At 44.2% G+C, this 19,488-nt stretch overlaps 6 non-coding genes and 1 pseudogene across 6 annotated transcripts; all 7 read right to left on the bottom strand.

Annotated features, from left to right (window-relative positions):
* Positions 1–4,620: 4,620 nt before the first annotated feature.
* LOC141200943 (U2 spliceosomal RNA) lies at positions 4,621–4,810 on the bottom strand. Its single transcript, XR_012272617.1, has one exon. It is a non-coding gene; the product is annotated as a U2 spliceosomal RNA (small nuclear RNA).
* Positions 4,811–7,762: 2,952 nt separating this feature from the next.
* LOC141200945 (U2 spliceosomal RNA) lies at positions 7,763–7,951 on the bottom strand. The gene has a single exon (XR_012272619.1). It is a non-coding gene; the product is annotated as a U2 spliceosomal RNA (small nuclear RNA).
* Positions 7,952–14,115: 6,164 nt separating this feature from the next.
* On the bottom strand, positions 14,116–14,306 carry LOC141201108 (U2 spliceosomal RNA). The gene has a single exon (XR_012272680.1). It is a non-coding gene; the product is annotated as a U2 spliceosomal RNA (small nuclear RNA).
* Positions 14,307–15,426: 1,120 nt separating this feature from the next.
* Positions 15,427–15,613, bottom strand: LOC141200905 (U2 spliceosomal RNA). Its single transcript, XR_012272596.1, has one exon. It is a non-coding gene; the product is annotated as a U2 spliceosomal RNA (small nuclear RNA).
* A 789-nt stretch (positions 15,614–16,402) lies between these two features.
* On the bottom strand, positions 16,403–16,494 carry LOC141201030 (U2 spliceosomal RNA; annotated as a pseudogene).
* Positions 16,495–17,614: 1,120 nt separating this feature from the next.
* LOC141201107 (U2 spliceosomal RNA) lies at positions 17,615–17,805 on the bottom strand. Its single transcript, XR_012272679.1, has one exon. It is a non-coding gene; the product is annotated as a U2 spliceosomal RNA (small nuclear RNA).
* Positions 17,806–18,927: 1,122 nt separating this feature from the next.
* LOC141200380 (U2 spliceosomal RNA) lies at positions 18,928–19,118 on the bottom strand. The gene has a single exon (XR_012272102.1). It is a non-coding gene; the product is annotated as a U2 spliceosomal RNA (small nuclear RNA).
* Positions 19,119–19,488: the final 370 nt, after the last annotated feature.

The following is a 19,488-nucleotide window of genomic DNA, read 5'->3' as shown; positions in this document are numbered from 1 at the left end:
TTCCACCACTCCCTGGCACTAACAAACCACGCACCACTTTCTCTTTCCGAATCATACACAGCAGTGGCTCAATCACACACACAAATAATACCGGTGACATGGGACAACCTTGCCTCACACCAGACCTAATACACACTTTCTCACTCAAAAACCCATTCACCAGAAATTCACTCATCACCTCCCCATACAATCCTCTCACGGCACGCACAAATTTCTCTGGAAAACCCATTCTACGCAAAACCTCAAATAGAAACACATGAGACACGCGATCAAACGCCTTTTCAAAGTCAACAGCCATCACCATACACTTCTGCTTTCTTACTTTACAATCCCACAACACATCTCTTAAAAGACACAGATTATCCGTCATACATCTACCAGGCACTGCAAACACTTGATCTTTACCAATCACATCAGCTACAACCACACGCATCCGACACGCCAAAATTTTACTGAATACCTTGTAATCGGCGTTCAGAAGCGTAATTGGCCTCCAATTACTCAAACACCTTTTATCCCCTTTCTTATGGATTAAGACCACCACTCCCTCCTTCATTGAACCCGCAAGCATCCCATTCTCCCACATAAACTGACACACTTCCACTAAATCCATACCCATCACTTCCCACATCATAACATATAGCTCCACAGGCAAACCATCCTTCCCAGGCGTCACATTTTTCCTTGCACCAAACACCGCTTTCTTAACTTCCTCCTCAATCACTGCCTCACATAGACCAGAACATCCATCCTTATCCACCTTACAATCCAAAGTCTTAAGCACTTCTTCTTTCAAACTCTCATCCACCCACTTCCTGCCAAACAACTCAGCATAAAACGTGACCACTTCCTTCATTACATCCTCCCCACTCACACAAACACCATCCACATCAAAAATCTCCTCCATACCCTCCTTCTTACCATTTATTTTTTTAAAGAAATATCTTGAACACTTTTCATCTTTATCAAGATGGACCACCTTTGACCTAAAAATTATTTCCCTTCCCTTCCTCTCCAAAGTCCTCTTCAAATCCTCTCTCGCACTTCTTAACAAATCATCCACATCCACACCACACATCCTCATTTTCTCTAGCCATTCCACCCTCATCATTAAATCTTTATATTGACTCCTAACCATGGCAGCCTTTTTATAGCCCCATCGACGAAAAAACTTTTGCACTTCATACTTCATCCAATCCCACCACACCAACACACTTTCAAACTTACTCTTTTGAGATTTACACCAACTATATTTTTTCTTAAAATCATTCACAATTCTCTCATCCTCAAGCAAACTCACATTCAATTTCCACACACCTCTCCCATGCACCCGCCTTAAATCCCCTCTAAACTCACCTTTCAGGCACACATGGTCCGAAAAAGGAACTGAAAATTGAGAAAAACCATCACATATTATATTTTTAGAAAAAAACATCCTATCAATCCTAGATGTTATCCCACCCCTGTCAACTTTATAGGTTGGTGGTGGTGGCTTCCCCAAATAAACCTCAGCAGCATCAAAAAAGAAAAAATCAGAAATAATGTTTGCCAATTTTTTTCCTGAGGCATCAACTTTCCCCTCAGTTACACAGTTAAAATCACCTGTTACTATCACAGGGATCCTACCAGGTAATTCTAAACATAATTTATCTAATAAACTTAACCTGTCTTCTTTTTTTGTAGGACCATAAATATTTATAATTTTAACTTTCCACCCCCTCCCACACACAACTGCAGAGATGCAACGACCCACCTCTATTACCTTATAATATTCAAAAACAAAATTTCTATTATTTAATACTATCCCAACTCCATCATTTTTATTCCCACTAGAGCCAGACCAGATATGCTGGCCATATGGCCAATCAGCGTCTTCCAGGGGTTCTTCTATACCACACTCCTGTAGACACATAATATCAAACGAATGGTTATGTAAGAAGTCCAGAATCACAGATCTTCTAACTCTAGACTTTAAAAGTCTTACATTAAGGGACGCAATGTCCCAATTTGGTTTAGAGACCATTCTTTGGCTCAAAAACCAGAAACACCAGTCTCAGCAAAAAAACATGCCTTCCTTATCCTTTGTCATCCGGCGAACTCCCACTTAGCTGAAAGATAGTGGACTCCAAATTCTCCTCCAGGTAAGCCGTTGACGCAGGAGAAAGAGAAACCACTGGGTAATCCCGCTCACTCACCGGACTTGCCACGCATTGGCTACTTGATGGTTCAGACAACCGGGCCCTTTTATTCTTAGCGCGGTCCGGTTCCTCAGAAGACCTCACCCCAGTCTCAGTGAAGTCTCCTTGACCTCCAGCTCCCTCTTCATCCATACTTTCACTGCTCCAACTGAGAGCCGGGTCCCCTGGGATTTCCAAGGCTCCCTCACGTTCTTCACAAAAGGAGTCAATGAAACCCCCCTGATAGGAAGAAATGTCCATCTCAGCTGCCAGAACCTCTTCCACTCTCCCGGGCTCCACCAGTAGGTCAGCAGACGCCCTCACTGGAGCAGTCTCCACACGCTGTTCCACTACCTTCACCCTGGAAGAAACTGCGGCCTCAGGTGCCACACTCTTAGGCCTCGGAGAGTTCGAGACCACCTCAGAGTATGCCCTTGCCTTGCCCTCGTTCGCACGACGAGTACAATCCTTAAAGGCATGCCCCTCCATACCACAAGCATTGCAAACAATTGGATTGGTACAGTCCTTAGCAACATGCCCACTTTGGTTGCACTTGGAGCAAACAGGCACAGCAGTACAAACCTCTTGTAAGTGTCCGTACTTCTTACATTTCCTGCAAAAACTGGGGCCTCAGGAAAGAAGAGAATACCCCTATCTCTCCCGATAGAGAAACTTTGGGGAGGGTAATGAACACCTCCAGGCTCCGAAGAACTTTCCCCAAATCTGACAAAATATCTGTATTTGCCAGTCCATAAGTTCTCCTCGTTCATGATTTTGTGACTGTTGCTCACAAAGTCACAATGCCTCTTAAGAAAAGTCGCAATGTCATGTTCGTGCACAAAGGGATTATACATAAATATGACTAGGGGAACATCACCTTTGGAGTACAAGACTGTAAAAGTCAAACCATGCAAGGTTGGATTCTTCTCCTGCTCCCTCAACTTCTTATACAGGTTCCGGCAAGCCGCCATAGATTGCAGCACCAAGACATACCGTCCTTCTTTCCGGGATTCCTGCAGGCAGACGATGTTTTCTCTTGTCACTTCCAGGATTTTGAAGATCACCTCGTGCACCATATACGACAGATTGAAACGCTCTCTGACAGCAGCATCAACTTCAATGCGGAATGCATTGCGAACCCGATTGTCATCGGTCCCAGCATAGCGTATCTTCACGCCCATTATGATCACTCTCTCGTTCCTCCTCGTTCTCCCCCTAAAGCAGCAACCGGCTTAAGCCATCAAGATGGCGATGCCGGAAGGCCAAGGGAAAACACTCAAGGACCCCAGACAAGACACTTGGTCTTAGCCAAAAGGCCGAGAAGCGATAACCAGAATTGGTTTCAAACTACGGAGCCACCCAAGGATCCTGAAAAGTCCATTTGTGGAGATGAGCTCCTGGACTCCCGTTAAGAAGACATGTTGTCAACCTCTAGATCCCTTACATGCCTGCACTTTTCGGCTTGCTGCTGCTGCAATCCACGCGTTTTAGATCTGCATAACTCCACCTCTTTAAACACAGCACCTTCACCCCCTGCTGTTCCCACCCGCCTCAACACCGTTGGAAGGGAGGAGAACCAATTAAGGCGGGGGGTGGGGTGAAACGAGCAGCTGTCTACCCTTAGCAGGAGGACTCCTGATTACATACCTCTCCTGCTGCTGCTGCTGCTGGCTGTCCAGCAGCAGACTGAAGGTGGCTGCTGCTGTGCACAGGTATATAAAGGCTCAGAGCCTATTATGACACGCGCAGCCAGCGTTCCATTGCCACATTCCATCTACTGCAGGCAGGATACCTGGCTGGCTGAATGTCGCTGAGAAGCTCACAGAGACCGCCATAAGCAACAGTTTAACAGAATGCCACAGACTAATCAACCAAACTTTTTGGGTTGGGTTCTCTTTTATAGTCTGCAGGCATTAAATGAAAGAAGTCAGTGTTCCAGCAGAGGGAGACAACGTTTCAGAAAAGGCATTGTAGCAAACCAAAAAAGAAATTTTAAGCGCAGCAGAGTAACCAGCGCACATACCTGTTAGCTCAGGTGAGTTTAAAAGGCTGCTGTTGATAACAAGGGCATTTGCTAAATAGATGGTGTGTGTGCAACAATATACTGAAAGGTCAATTATATTGTGCAGCTTATCTCACCACCTGTAGTTATTTAGGTGAAAGCTCCAAAATGCTTGCCTAATATGTCTGTTTATCCAAAAGGAAGTAAAAAGGGAGAGCTAGAAAGATAGCATTGCATCACATTACATGGCAATGCAATGCACAGTTGCTGAAGTTGAACCAAAATGATCTTGTAATCTGGCTTCTGCAACTTTGAACCTGAAAAATCCAATGAGGAGAAGAAAAGCAAAGCCAAAGAGTCCATCCCAAAATCCGACAAACAAGCAAAATGAACAAAAAACATTGAATTCAATTCTTTCTGATTTTAGAAACTGCATTAAAGAAGGGGTGCACCGGTCCTGGAGATACTGCAATACCAGGTCAATGCGTGGAGTGGACAGAGCAAGCTCTTTTTCCATCTCCCTGTTCTAAAAATCCATTTAATATATGGTCCCCAGATAGGGGACGTATCAGATATTAAACTGATAAGAACAGATTTTTTTTTTTTTTTTTTTTTTTTTTTCCACTCAGATTACAAGTCCCATATTTACCATTTCATGCTTTGCAATGATTTCCAAATGGTATTAGGTTGTTATCCATCATTGTGGGTCATATATCCATTTTTCCAATCTTATTTTATATATATACGTTTATATTATCACAATACAGTTATTCCATATTCTTTACATCACAACATTACAATCTTTACCATTACGATTTAAGGCAACATTCCTCTCTTCAGGCCATATGCTGCCAAGGCATTCAAAAGCCTTCCATCCAGAATCCGACCATCCCAAGCTTCTTCTACCTCTTTAGCCAACGACTGAGGTATTCTGTAAGTTGAAAAAAAACGATGCATATCGCTATAAATGTTATTCCACACTTTGCGCCTTAGACTAGCCTGACTCCCCCCTTCACAACTCTCTAGCATTTTCAACACTTCTTGTCTCTCCTCCATCTCCCTCATATTTTTTTCTGAAACATCCTTTGCTTCACTAGAGTCCTTCCCAGATGACAAAACTCCTTCAATTTCTTCTCTGGCTTCACATGCGACATCCTCTCTTTCTTCTTCACTAGTTTCTTCACCCTCCTCCTCCTCTTCCATATTACTTACAGCACCTTCCTTTTCATCCTGACTGGAGGACTCACTTTCCTCCTGATCTTCTGACTCCCTATCCACCTCCACTTCTTCTTCCAAGTAGTATTTTCAATCTCAACGCCTGTGATATCACTCTCAGTATCTTCTTCCATATGATCACCTTCTTTTCTTATATCTCTTATTTGTTCCTCCTTCTTTTGAGATATGTTCTCTTCCGTTTCATCATGGGGGGCAGCTTCAGACTCTTCTTCATTTCCATCTTCCTTGTCAACTGACTTCTCCTCCCTTTTATTGACAGGACAGCAATCATATAAATGACCACTGCCACCACATAGATTACATTTCTTACTTTTTTCACAATTCTCTGCCTTATGTCCCACTTCTTCACACTTGGCACACCACTGTAATGTACAGGAATCCTTTTCATGGCCATACTGTTTACAACGCCTACAAAACTTCGGCATACCTGTAAAGAACATATCTCCATTAACTGTCCCGATTTTGAATCTACTTGGTGGGAGTACCACAACACCATCCGAACTTTCCTTGAACTTGACCAGGAACCTCCACCTCGTGGTCCAAAAACCATATCGGTTAAACATTTTGCCAGCAGAACTCACTTTCTCACAGTACCGGGATAAAAAGGTCATGATCTCTTCTTCCAATATGAAAGGACTATACATCCTTATTACTATTAGCCTTTCCTTCCTAGGAAAATGCGACACAAAAAAAACACCTTCAAGTATCGAATCTTCCTTCACTAGATCCATTCTCTTCCAAAAGTCAGAAAAGATATCTTCTGAACAAAAAATAACATCATATATCCCTCTCTTCGGGAACTCCAACATAGACAAAACTTGTTCCATTTGAACTTCCAATAGTCCAAACAAAATCTTCTCTACCAAAAAAAACAAGCCAGACTTCTTCTTCTCTGGATCCAAAAAAATAAACCGCACTGCATTCTTCAGTCTTGCAAAAACTGGGACCTCTTCACAGGTCAGCATATTTGGGCTTCTCCCGTCCATATCTTCACACCAAACGTGGCAAAAATCCTCCTCGCCTACTTAAAAAAAGCAGGCAGGCTGATCGCCCCTCGTTGCCCAGGGACTAATCCGGCTCCCCAAAAGCAGCAAGGGGGTGAAGCCGCACTGCTACATGCAGCGATCCCCCGAGGCCAAGGAGCCGGGTACCCAAGGCACCTCTCAGCCAAGACCAAGGCAGCAACCGGTAGATCACTGCACTTGATCTTAGCCAAAAGGCCGAGAAGCGATAACCAGAATTGGTTTCAAACTACGGAGCCACCCAAGGATCCTGAAAAGTCCATTTGTGGAGATGAGCTCCTGGACTCCCGTTAAGAAGACATGTTGTCAACCTCTAGATCCCTTACATGCCTGCACTTTTCGGCTTGCTGCTGCTGCAATCCACGCGTTTTAGATCTGCATAACTCCACCTCTTTAAACACAGCACCTTCACCCGCTGCTGTTCCCACCCGCCTCAACACCGTTGGAAGGGAGGAGAACCAATTAAGGCGGGGGGTGGGGTGGAACGAGCAGCTGTCTACCCTTAGCAGGAGGGCTCCTGATTACATACCTCTCCTGCTGCTGCTGCTGCTGGCTGTCCAGCAGCAGACTGAAGGTGGCTGCTGCTGTGCACAGGTATATAAAGGCTCAGAGCCTATTATGACACGCGCAGCCAGCGTTCCATTGCCACATTCCATCTACTGCAGGCAGGATACCTGGCTGGCTGAATGTCGCTGAGAAGCTCACAGAGACCGGCATAAGCAACAGTTTAACAGAATGCCACAGACTAATCAACCAAACTTTTTGGGTTGGGTTCTCTTTTATAGTCTGCAGGCATTAAATGAAAGAAGTCAGTGTTCCAGCAGAGGGAGACAACGTTTCAGAAAAGGCATTGTAGCAAACCAAAAAAGAAATTTTAAGTGCAGCAGAGTAACCAGCGCACATACCTGTTAGCTCAGGTGAGTTTAAAAGGCTGCTGTTGATAACAAGGGCATTTGCTAAATAGATGGTGTGTGTGCAACAATATACTGAAAGGTCAATTATATTGTGCAGCTTATCTCACCACCTGTAGTTATTTAGGTGAAAGCTCCAAAATGCTTGCCTAATATGTCTGTTTATCCAAAAGGAAGTAAAAAGGGAGAGCTAGAAAGATAGCATTGCATCACATTACATGGCAATGCAATGCACAGTTGCTGAAGTTGAACCAAAATGAGCTTGTAATCTGGCTTCTGCAACTTTGAACATGAAAAATCCAATGAGGAGAAGAAAAGCAAAGCCAAAGAGTCCATCCCAAAATCCGACAAACAAGCAAAATGAACAAAAAACATTGAATTCAATTCTTTCTGATTTTAGAAACTGCATTAAAGAAGGGGTGCACCGGTCCTGGAGATACTGCAATACCAGGTCAATGCGTGGAGTGGACAGAGCAAGCTCTTTTTCAATCTCCCTGTTCTAAAAATCCATTTAATATATGGTCCCCAGATAGGGGACGTATCAGATATTAAACTGATAAGAACAGATTTTTTTTTTTTTTTTTTCTCCTCAGACGAGGAAATTCCACAGTCTATGGAAACCAGACAAAGGAAAATTCCATCAAAACAGCTGCGTCAAATCCAATACGCAATTTGCTGTCCCCATCATCATCGGAAATATTTATTTCATATTTCAAAACAACAATAACAAAAATCAAGAGGTACTAACAATATATCTCCACTTTTTAACTTTCCATATTCCCTCCGCATCCACTTCCCCTCTCCTCTTTTTGTCCCATAGGAAACACACATACATCTTCCCCAAAATCACCTTCACACTATCCTTTACAGCAATTTCCTTCCTTTTAAACACATACACATTCCTCACATCCCATAACACTTCCTTTATACATGCAAGCATCAACCACAAGACTCTTTCCTTCGTCCCATCACATATTCCCAAACCAAACATAAACAACTCAAAAGACAACAAATTCACACCACACAATTCTTTACACAAAGGCCCCATTCTCCCAATCACATCTCTAGCATACTGGCAATTCCAAAAAACATGCAACACACTTTCCCTTCCACCACAGCCATTTCTTGGACACATTTCACTCCTCACCAAACCTCTATTCCTCTGAAACTCTCTCACAGGTAATACTCCATGTAAAGACTGCCACACAACTTCACTCTGTTTGTTGGTCATACCACTCATCCGCACTTTCTTCCAAACCTTCTGCACATCACCACCCCTAACCATATTTATTCCACATTCTACCTCTCTACATTCAATCATCCTATACACAGCCTTCTTATTCTCCAGCAATCTCACATCTGCATCACACAGTTCATACCTCACCAAAAACTTATAAACCCACACATACCATACAGGCACCTCAAAAGCAATCGGACATCGCAAATCCCTTTCTTGCCACTTTAAATGAAACAAATACGCTCCAAATAAATACCTACACATAGATGAAAACTTTCCATCCGCCCTAATCACTTTCAAAACAAACACAACGATATTCACACCAAAAAACACGTCCAAATTCGGAAAACCCAAACCACCTTTTTCCACTCTTTTAACCAAAATTTCTCTCCTAGCTCTCTCCATTTTCGAGTTCCACAAAAAAACAAATAAAATTCTATTCAAGCTTCTCATACACATATATCCTGGTGGAAATACTACCGCAATATATAAAAATATTGGCAACACCACACTCTTAACAATTAAAATCTTCCCAAAAAAGGATAAACTCCTCAATTTCCAAAAATTCAACTTCTGCTCAACTTTTCCTTTCGCATCATCCCAACTTTCTTTCCCATCCAAACTCTCTGAAAACTTCACACCCAAAACTTTAATAGGTCCATTCACTACATTCACACCTACATCCCTACTTAAACTTCCGCCTCCAAAACCCTTACACTCACTCTTTTCCCAATTCACTTTAAACGCAGATGCACCACAAAAAATAGACACTAACAACTTCACCCGCCTCACCGAACATTCAGAATCACATAATACACACACGTCATCCATATAACCACTCACCTTCCATTCTTTTCCTCCACCTCCCGGCACTTGCACACCACGAATTACCTTATCTTTCCTCAGCATACACAACAATGGCTCAATTGCACAAATAAATGCTACAGGGGACAAAGGACACCCCTGTCGCACACCCGAAAACACATTCACTTTCCTACCCACATACCCATTCATTAAAACACAGCTATAAACACCCGCATACAAACTTCTCACTCGCCCAACAAAATCAGCCGGAAAACCCATTTTTAACAACACTCTGAACAAAAAACCATGCGACAACCTATCATAAGCCTTTTCAAAATCCAAACTTAACAAAAATACACTCTTCTTACGACCCATGCAATCCCATAGACAATCTCTTAACATACACACACACTCATGAATCCGCCTCCCAGGTATCGCACAACACTGCTCATCCCCAATCACACTCTCTATAACATCACGCATCCTATTAGCCATAAGTTTTGCATAGATTTTATAATCACAATTAAGTAACGTTATTGGCCTCCAATTCCTCAGACTTTTCAAATCCCCTTTCTTAGGAATTAACACAACCAAACCTGCACGCATACTCTCAGTCACCTCCATGTTTCCCCACATATACTTACATACATCCACAAAGTCCTTACCAATCACACCCCACATCACACGATAAAATTCTACTGGGAGGCCATCCTCCCCCGGCGTCTTATTCAAAGCCATACTACACATAACCTTCCATACCTCATCACCAGTCACCTCACCCATCACTCTCTCTCTTTCTGCTTCACTCAACTTACTCTCTAACACACTCAAAACATCATTCTCCAAACATTCATCCCTCTGTTTCACTGCATACAGATCCTCATAAAACTTAGCCACCTCTTCACACATATCCTCTCCACTCACCTCACTTCCATCTGCTCCATACACCACGCTCATACTCTGTTTCTTTCCAAAAACTTTTTTAAAGAAAAACCGAGAACATTTCTCATCCTGCTCCATCTTATCAATCTTTGCCCTAAACACTATGCTTCTCCCTCTCTCCAACAAAAACTCACTAATCTCCTTTTTTACCTCTAAAATCTCCTCCTCCACCTCAACTCCTCCTTCCCTTAACTTATACAAAACGCTCAACCGCGCGTTCAGTTTAACAAAACTCTCTCTTTTAATTGCTGCATACTTGTATCCTAAATTTTTAAAGAACATTTTTGTTTGTTTCTTCACCCAGTCCCACCACTCACAAACATTCCCGAACTCATTTTTATGCTTACACCATTCTTCATACCGCCTTTCATACTCCTTTCTCACATCTTCATTCTCTAACAGTTTAACATTTAACTTCCACAATCCTCTCCCAAACACTCCATCAACTTTTATATCCAACTCACACAACATACACACATGATCTGAAAAAAGAACGTTTTCCTGCCTATAATTAACAGAAACCATATTTTTAGAAATAAAACAATAATCCAATCTGGATTGTACCCTACCACTCTCAGAAAAGAAAGTGTTCAACAAAGGATTCATGTTACACACCCGCTGCATATCACACAACCCAAAATCATTCACTAACTCCAATAATGCTTTCCCAGACACATCCACATTCACTCTCCCCACATCACAGTTCATATCACCCACAATTACCACAGGTATTCTTCCTGGAACAAAAAGCTTAATTTTTTCAAATAAATTTTTGCGCTCATTTTTTCCAACTGGCGCATAAACATTAATAACACAAAACTTTACATTCTTGTATACAAAATTAGCAAGGATACATCTCCCCACCTCAATAACCAAATAATCACTCAAAACAACCTCCCTTCCTTTAACCAAAATACCCACACCATCATTCTTATTACATGCACTCCCCGACCACACAGACGCTCCATAAGACCATTCATCCCCTTTCACACAATCCACTACCCCACATTCTTGTAAACAAAAAATAGATGCATTTTGCATAGCTAAAAACTCAAAAATAGCAGCTCTTCTTACTTTACTTTTAAACACTCTTACGTTTTGGGACACTATGGTAAATCCCATAATACTTCTACTCCTTCACCAATTACACAAAGAAATAGCCTTTGGCCTAAACCAAAGCTCACAAGAGGACAAAAAGAAAAAACATTTACAATATTATATGGTGACACTATCCAGCACCACCACTATCCTCCTCCGCCATCAGAACAGAACAGCTGGTTTCCGACCCGCTGGCTTCACCAGCCACACTCCTCATTCTGGCAGTTCTGATCTTCCTCTGAGGCTCACTAAAATCTGCATCATCACTGCCCCCACCATCCTCCCTACGACTCTTCTTTGCACCCCTATCATCCTCCGAAGAAAAATCTTCAATGTTTTCAGGACCCGAAGGGTGTTCAGGACTGTCGGGTTCCGAGATTTGCACTTCACATCCTGTTGCGTCCATTGCCTCTCCAAAAGTCATCATCTCAGGCAGCTCTGCTTCCACCACTTTCCTAGATATTCTCGCAGACACTGCCTTTTTCTCCACCTTTGCCACTTCCCTCCAGAACTCCTTTTCTTCCCTCCGCTTCTTCCTCATTTCTTCAGCAGAAGAAGAACATGGTCTCAGGGACACCTCCTCTGGCGCCGTAGAGGGAGAGGCTCTACCAGTTTCCCGCCTCCTTTCCTCTCTCTCCTCCCTCTCCAATCTTTCCAGCACTTTCAGTGCGCTTGCCATCTGCCTCCTCTCCAGCTCCTCCTCCTTCTGTTCTTTATCAGAACGTCTAGGTGCACTCATAGGACAGTCCTTATACATGTGATCACTACTCCCACAGACATCACAGGACTTGGCCTCTGGACACTGGTTGGCCATATGCCCCTCCTTTCTGCAATTTCGGCAACACTGCCCTTTAAGGCATGTTACCATGGTATGTCCGAAAGAAAAGCATCTACGGCAAAACATGGGCTGGCCTGGGTAAAAGAGGAAACCTCTATGGCCTGCAACGGAAAAATTTGATGGAGGGTGTCTAAAGCCCCCCACACTGTCAGGATCCCTTTTCAATTTCACACGGAATTTATACTGACAGTTAAAGATTCCTAGACAATTGACTTGCTTCACTCCCTTCCGCACATATTCAAAGTAGCGAGAGAGGAAGCACTCCAGCAGCTCAGGGTCTGTAAAAGGGTTATAGACAGTCACAGTCACCTCCTTTTCTTGCAGACCAAACAAAGGTTCCCATCTAACTCCTTCCAAGCAGGGGTCACTAGAGTGACCACGGAGCCATTCAAAGACATTAAGGCAAACATCCTGGTCCATAAAGGTAACGTCATAATTACCTTGACGTGAAAATTCGTTGACACTGAAGATCTCAGAACGTCTTGCTCCAGCTTTGCCTTCAACGATGTCTTGGACAATGAAAACCACGTTGTTCTTGTTCTGGTCAGATGGATCCACGGACAAACGGATGGTGTTCTTCACAAAAGACATCTTGGATTCTGTCGGTATGGAATACCACAGGAAAAAGCAGAAAATCCTCCACAAAAGGGTCCGGATTCCTCCAGGAGACTCGCACCAATCAAGGTACAGTCATACGATCTTAGCCAAAAGGCCGAGAAGCGATAACCAGAATTGGTTTCCGACTACGGTGCCACCCAAGGATTCTGAAAAGTCCATTTGTGGAGATGGCCACCTGGACTCCCGTTAAGAAGACATGCTGTCAACCTCTAGATCCCTCACATGCCTGCACTTTTCGGCTTGCTGCTGCTGCAATCCACGCGTTTTAGATCTGCATAACTCCACCTCTTTTAGCACAGTACCCTCAACCCCCGGCTGTTCCCACCCGCCTCAACACCGTTGGAAGGGAGGAGAACCAATTAAGGCGGGGGGGGGGGGGGTGGAACGAGCAGCTGTCTACCCTTAGCAGGAGGGTTGCTGATTAATTACCTCTCCTGCTGCTGCTGCTGCTGGCTGTCCAGCAGCAGACTGAAGGTGGCTGCTGCTGTGCGCAGGTATATAAAGGCTCAGAGCCTATTATGACACGCGCAGCCAGCGTTCCATTGCCACATTCCGTCTACTGCAGGCGGGATACCTGGATGGCTGAATGTCACTGAGAAGCTCACAGAGACCGCCATAAGCAACAGTTTAAAAGAATGCCACAGACTAATCAACCAAACTTTTTGGGTTGGTTTCTCTTTTATAGTCTGCAGGCATTAAATGAAAGAAGTCAGTGTTCCAGCAGAGGGAGACAACGTTTCAGAAAAGGCATTGTAGCAAACCAAAAAAGAAATTTTAAGCGCAGCAGAGTAACCAGCTCACATACCTGTTAGCTCAGGTGAGTTTAAAAGGCTGCTGTTGATAACAAGGGCATTTGCTAAATAGATGGTGTGTGTGCAACAATATACTGAAAGGTCAATTATATTGTGCAGCTTATCTCACCACCTGTAGTTATTTAGGTGAAAGCTCCAAAATGCTTGCCTAATATGTCTGTTTATCCAAAAGGAAGTATAGAGGGAGAGCTAGATAGATAGCATTGCATTACATTACATTACATGGCAATGCAATGCACAGTTGCTGAAGTTGAACCAAAATGAGCTTGTCATCTGGCTTCTGCAACTTTTAACATGAAAAATCCAATGAGGAGAAGAAAAGCAAAGCCAAAGAGTCCATCCCAAAATCCGACAAACAAGCAAAATGAACAAAAAGCATTGAATTCAATTCTTTCTGATTTTAGAAACTGCATTAAAGAAGGGGTGCACCGGTCCTGGAGATACTGCAATACCAGGTCAATGCGTGGAGTGGACAGAGCAAGCTCTTTTTCCATCTCCCTGTTCTAAAAATCCATTTAATATATGGTCCCCAGATAGGGGACGTATCAGATATTAAACTGATAAGAACAGATACTACACTTGATCTTAGCCAAAAGGCCGAGAAGCGATAACCAGAATTGGTTTCCGACTACGGTGCCACCCAAGGATTCTGAAAAGTCCATTTGTGGAGATGGCCACCTGGACTCCCGTTAAGAAGACATGCTGTCAACCTCTAGATCCCTCACATGCCTGCACTTTTCGGCTTGCTGCTGCTGCAATCCACGCGTTTTAGATCTGCATAACTCCACCTCTTTTAGCACAGTACCCTCAACCCCCGGCTGTTCCCACCCGCCTCAACACCGTTGGAAGGGAGGAGAACCAATTAAGGCGGGGGGGGGGTGGAACGAGCAGCTGTCTACCCTTAGCAGGAGGGTTGCTGATTAATTACCTCTCCTGCTGCTGCTGCTGCTGGCTGTCCAGCAGCAGACTGAAGGTGGCTGCTGCTGTGCGCAGGTATATAAATGCTCAGAGCCTATTATGACACGCGCAGCCAGCGTTCCATTGCCACATTCCGTCTACTGCAGGCGGGATACCTGGATGGCTGAATGTCACTGAGAAGCTCACAGAGACCGCCATAAGCAACAGTTTAAAAGAATGCCACAGACTAATCAACCAAACTTTTTGGGTTGGTTTCTCTTTTATAGTCTGCAGGCATTAAATGAAAGAAGTCAGTGTTCCAGCAGAGGGAGACAACGTTTCAGAAAAGGCATTGTAGCAAACCAAAAAAGAAATTTTAAGCGCAGCAGAGTAACCAGCTCACATACCTGTTAGCTCAGGTGAGTTTAAAAGGCTGCTGTTGATAACAAGGGCATTTGCTAAATAGATGGTGTGTGTGCAACAATATACTGAAAGGTCAATTATATTGTGCAGCTTATCTCACCACCTGTAGTTATTTAGGTGAAAGCTCCAAAATGCTTGCCTAATATGTCTGTTTATCCAAAAGGAAGTATAGAGGGAGAGCTAGATAGATAGCATTGCATTACATTACATTACATGGCAATGCAATGCACAGTTGCTGAAGTTGAACCAAAATGAGCTTGTCATCTGGCTTCTGCAACTTTTAACATGAAAAATCCAATGAGGAGAAGAAAAGCAAAGCCAAAGAGTCCATCCCAAAATCCGACAAACAAGCAAAATGAACAAAAAGCATTGAATTCAATTCTTTCTGATTTTAGAAACTGCATTAAAGAAGGGGTGCACCGGTCCTGGAGATACTGCAATACCAGGTCAATGCGTGGAGTGGACAGAGCAAGCTCTTTTTCCATCTCCCTGTTCTAAAAATCCATTTAATATATGGTCCCCAGATAGGGGACGTATCAGATATTAAACTGATAAGAACAGATTTTTTTTTTTTTTTATCGAAAGCCCGAATTCGTGTACAAAACCCGAGTGCGCTTAAAAAAGTGACAAGTGCCACAAAAAAAGTGCACTAGGATGCTGGTCTTCTTGAAACCCTCTCCAAAAGGAGAAGGGTCCCCCAAACCATTCCCCGTCCCTCCGAGCCAAAAGGCCACAGCGAGGAACAGGGACAAAAAGCCACCTCCAGCCGAAGCCAGAGGCGACCCAATCTTACCCCCAGCACCTGCCCGAGTTCTCACCCGAGCAAAGCACTGGGAGCCAAAGACTGTGCTCCCCTCCCGGAAGAGGGGAGCCAACAACGCTCTCCTCCCGAAAGAGGAGAGCCAGGGGGGTTCAGGGGGGAGCGGAACCTGATGGCCACACACTCCCCCCCTAGACCTGCCAAGAGAGGAACCCGTAAGGGAACCGCATCCCGACAAAATCCTAGTAGGACGTGACACACGTGAATAAGTGGACACACAGTGACAAAGAAATTAAATAAATAGTGAAGGTTTCACAGTATAATACTGCCCGGACCTTCGACCGGGAATTGAAAAATTCCCCATCCTAAGGCCAGAAGGCCCGGAATAAGGGTGTGTGCGAAGAAAGAAAATTTGAAGTGCTTGTGCAAATGTGCCATAAACTCAAGTGGGGTTCCCAATCCCAGTGAGTTAAGGCACCCCAGGGTCACCACTCCTGGGGCACTTCACACTTCGGGCTTTCGATCTTCCCCGGCCCAATGGCGTCGATCCTGGGGGGCCATGCTTTCCACCAGATGACTATATTAGCCACCTGGCGTACTAACAAGCGCCTAAACCCCAGTGTGCATAATGTATCAATCTACTAGGGCGGCCAACATCCAAAACCGCCTTTTCGAAAGATACTACACTTGATCTTAGCCAAAAGGCCGAGAAGCGATAACCAGAATTGGTTTCCGACTACGGTGCCACCCAAGGATTCTGAAAAGTCCATTTGTGGAGATGGCCACCTGGACTCCCGTTAAGAAGACATGCTGTCAACCTCTAGATCCCTCACATGCCTGCACTTTTCGGCTTGCTGCTGCTGCAATCCACGTGTTTTAGATCTGCATAACTCCACCTCTTTTAGCACAGTACCCTCAACCCCCGGCTGTTCCCACCCGCCTCAACACCGTTGGAAGGGAGGAGAACCAATTAAGGCGGGGGGGGGGTGGAACGAGCAGCTGTCTACCCTTAGCAGGAGGGTTGCTGATTAATTACCTCTCCTGCTGCTGCTGCTGCTGGCTGTCCAGCAGCAGACTGAAGGTGGCTGCTGCTATGCGCAGGTATATAAAGGCTCAGAGCCTATTATGACACGCGCAGCCAGCGTTCCATTGCCACATTCCGTCTACTGCAGGCGGGATACCTGGATGGCTGAATGTCACTGAGAAGCTCACAGAGACCGCCATAAGCAACAGTTTAAAAGAATGCCACAGACTAATCAACCAAACTTTTTGGGTTGATTTCTCTTTTATAGTCTGCAGGCATTAAATGAAAGAAGTCAGTGTTCCAGCAGAGGGAGACAACGTTTCAGAAAAGGCATTGTAGCAAACCAAAAAAGAAATTTTAAGCGCAGCAGAGTAACCAGCTCACATACCTGTTAGCTCAGGTGAGTTTAAAAGGCTGCTGTTGATAACAAGGGCATTTGCTAAATAGATGGTGTGTGTGCAACAATATACTGAAAGGTCAATTATATTGTGCAGCTTATCTCACCACCTGTAGTTATTTAGGTGAAAGCTCCAAAATGCTTGCCTAATATGTCTGTTTATCCAAAAGGAAGTATAGAGGGAGAGCTAGATAGATAGCATTGCATTACATTACATTACATGGCAATGCAATGCACAGTTGCTGAAGTTGAACCAAAATGAGCTTGTCATCTGGCTTCTGCAACTTTTAACATGAAAAATCCAATGAGGAGAAGAAAAGCAAAGCCAAAGAGTCCATCCCAAAATCCGACAAACAAGCAAAATGAACAAAAAGCATTGAATTCAATTCTTGCTGATTTTAGAAACTGCATTAAAGAAGGGGTGCACCGGTCCTGGAGATACTGCAATACCAGGTCAATGCGTGGAGTGGACAGAGCAAGCTCTTTTTCCATCTCCCTGTTCTAAAAATCCATTTAATATATGGTCCCCAGATAGGGGACGTATCAGATATTAAACTGATAAGAACAGATACTACACTTGATCTTAGCCAAAAGGCCGAGAAGCGATAACCAGAATTGGTTTCCGACTACGGTGCCACCCAAGGATTCTGAAAAGTCCATTTGTGGAGATGGCCACCTGGACTCCCGTTAAGAAGACATGCTGTCAACCTCTAGATCCCTCACATGCCTGCACTTTTCGGCTTGCTGCTGCTGCAATCCACGCGTTTTAGATCTGCATAACTCCACCTCTTTTAGCACAGTACCCTCAACCCCCGGCTGTTCCCACCCGCCTCAACACCGTTGGAAGGGAGGAGAACCAATTAAGGTGGGGGGGGGGGGTGGAACGAGCAGCTGTCTACCCTTAGCAGGAGGGTTGCTGATTAATTACCTCTCCTGCTGCTGCTGCTGCTGGCTGTCCAGCAGCAGACTGAAGGTGGCTGCTGCTGTGCGCAGGTATATAAAGGCTCAGAGCCTATTATGACACGCGCAGCCAGCGTTTCATTGCCACATTCCGTCTACTGCAGGCGGGATACCTGGATGGCTGAATGTCACTGAGAAGCTCACAGAGACCGCCATAAGCAACAGTTTAAAAGAATGCCACAGACTAATCAACCAAACTTTTTGGGTTGGTTTCTCTTTTATAGTCTGCAGGCATTAAATGAAAGAAGTCAGTGTTCCAGCAGAGGGAGACAACGTTTCAGAAAAGGCATTGTAGCAAACCAAAAAAGAAATTTTAAGCGCAGCAGAGTAACCAGCTCACATACCTGTTAGCTCAGGTGAGTTTAAAAGGCTGCTGTTGATAACAAGGGCATTTGCTAAATAGATGGTGTGTGTGCAACAATATACTGAAAGGTCAATTATATTGTGCAGCTTATCTCACCACCTGTAGTTATTTAGGTGAAAGCTCCAAAATGCTTGCCTAATATGTCTGTTTATCCAAAAGGAAGTATAGAGGGAGAGCTAGATAGATAGCATTGCATTACATTACATTACATGGCAATGCAATGCACAGTTGCTGAAGTTGAACCAAAATGAGCTTGTCATCTGGCTTCTGCAACTTTTAACATGAAAAATCCAATGAGGAGAAGAAAAGCAAAGCCAAAGAGTCCATCCCAAAATCCGACAAACAAGCAAAATGAACAAAAAGCATTGAATTCAAATCTTTCTGATTTTAGAAACTGCATTAAAGAAGGGGTGCACCGGTCCTGGAGATACTGAAATACCAGGTCAATGCGTGGAGTGGACAGAGCAAGCTCTTTTTCCATCTCCCTGTTCTAAAAATCCATTTAATATATGGTCCCCAGATAGGGGACGTATCAGATATTAAACTGATAAGAACAGATACTACACTTGATCTTAGCCAAAAGGCCGAGAAGCGATAACCAGAATTGGTTTCCGACTACGGTGCCACCCAAGGATTCTGAAAAGTCCATTTGTGGAGATGGCCACCTGGACTCCCGTTAAGAAGACATGCTGTCAACCTCTAGATCCCTCACATGCCTGCACTTTTCGGCTTGCTGCTGCTGCAATCCACGCGTTTTAGATCTGCATAACTCCACCTCTTTTAGCACAGTACCCTCAACCCCCGGCTGTTCCCACCCGCCTCAACACCGTTGGAAGGGAGGAGAACCAATTAAGGCGGGGGGGGGGTGGAACGAGCAGCTGTCTACCCTTAGCAGGAGGGTTGCTGATTAATTACCTCTCCTGCTGCTGCTGCTGCTGGCTGTCCAGCAGCAGACTGAAGGTGGCT

Source organism: Phyllobates terribilis, unplaced genomic scaffold, assembly GCF_046119375.1.
Source record: "Phyllobates terribilis strain yellow unplaced genomic scaffold, ASM4611937v1 Scaffold_108__1_contigs__length_5656254, whole genome shotgun sequence".
In the NCBI taxonomy this organism is placed as follows: Eukaryota; Metazoa; Chordata; class Amphibia; order Anura; family Dendrobatidae; genus Phyllobates; species Phyllobates terribilis.
The sequence above is the reverse complement of the archived record's forward strand: the minus strand, read 5'-3'. Positions and strand labels throughout refer to the sequence as shown.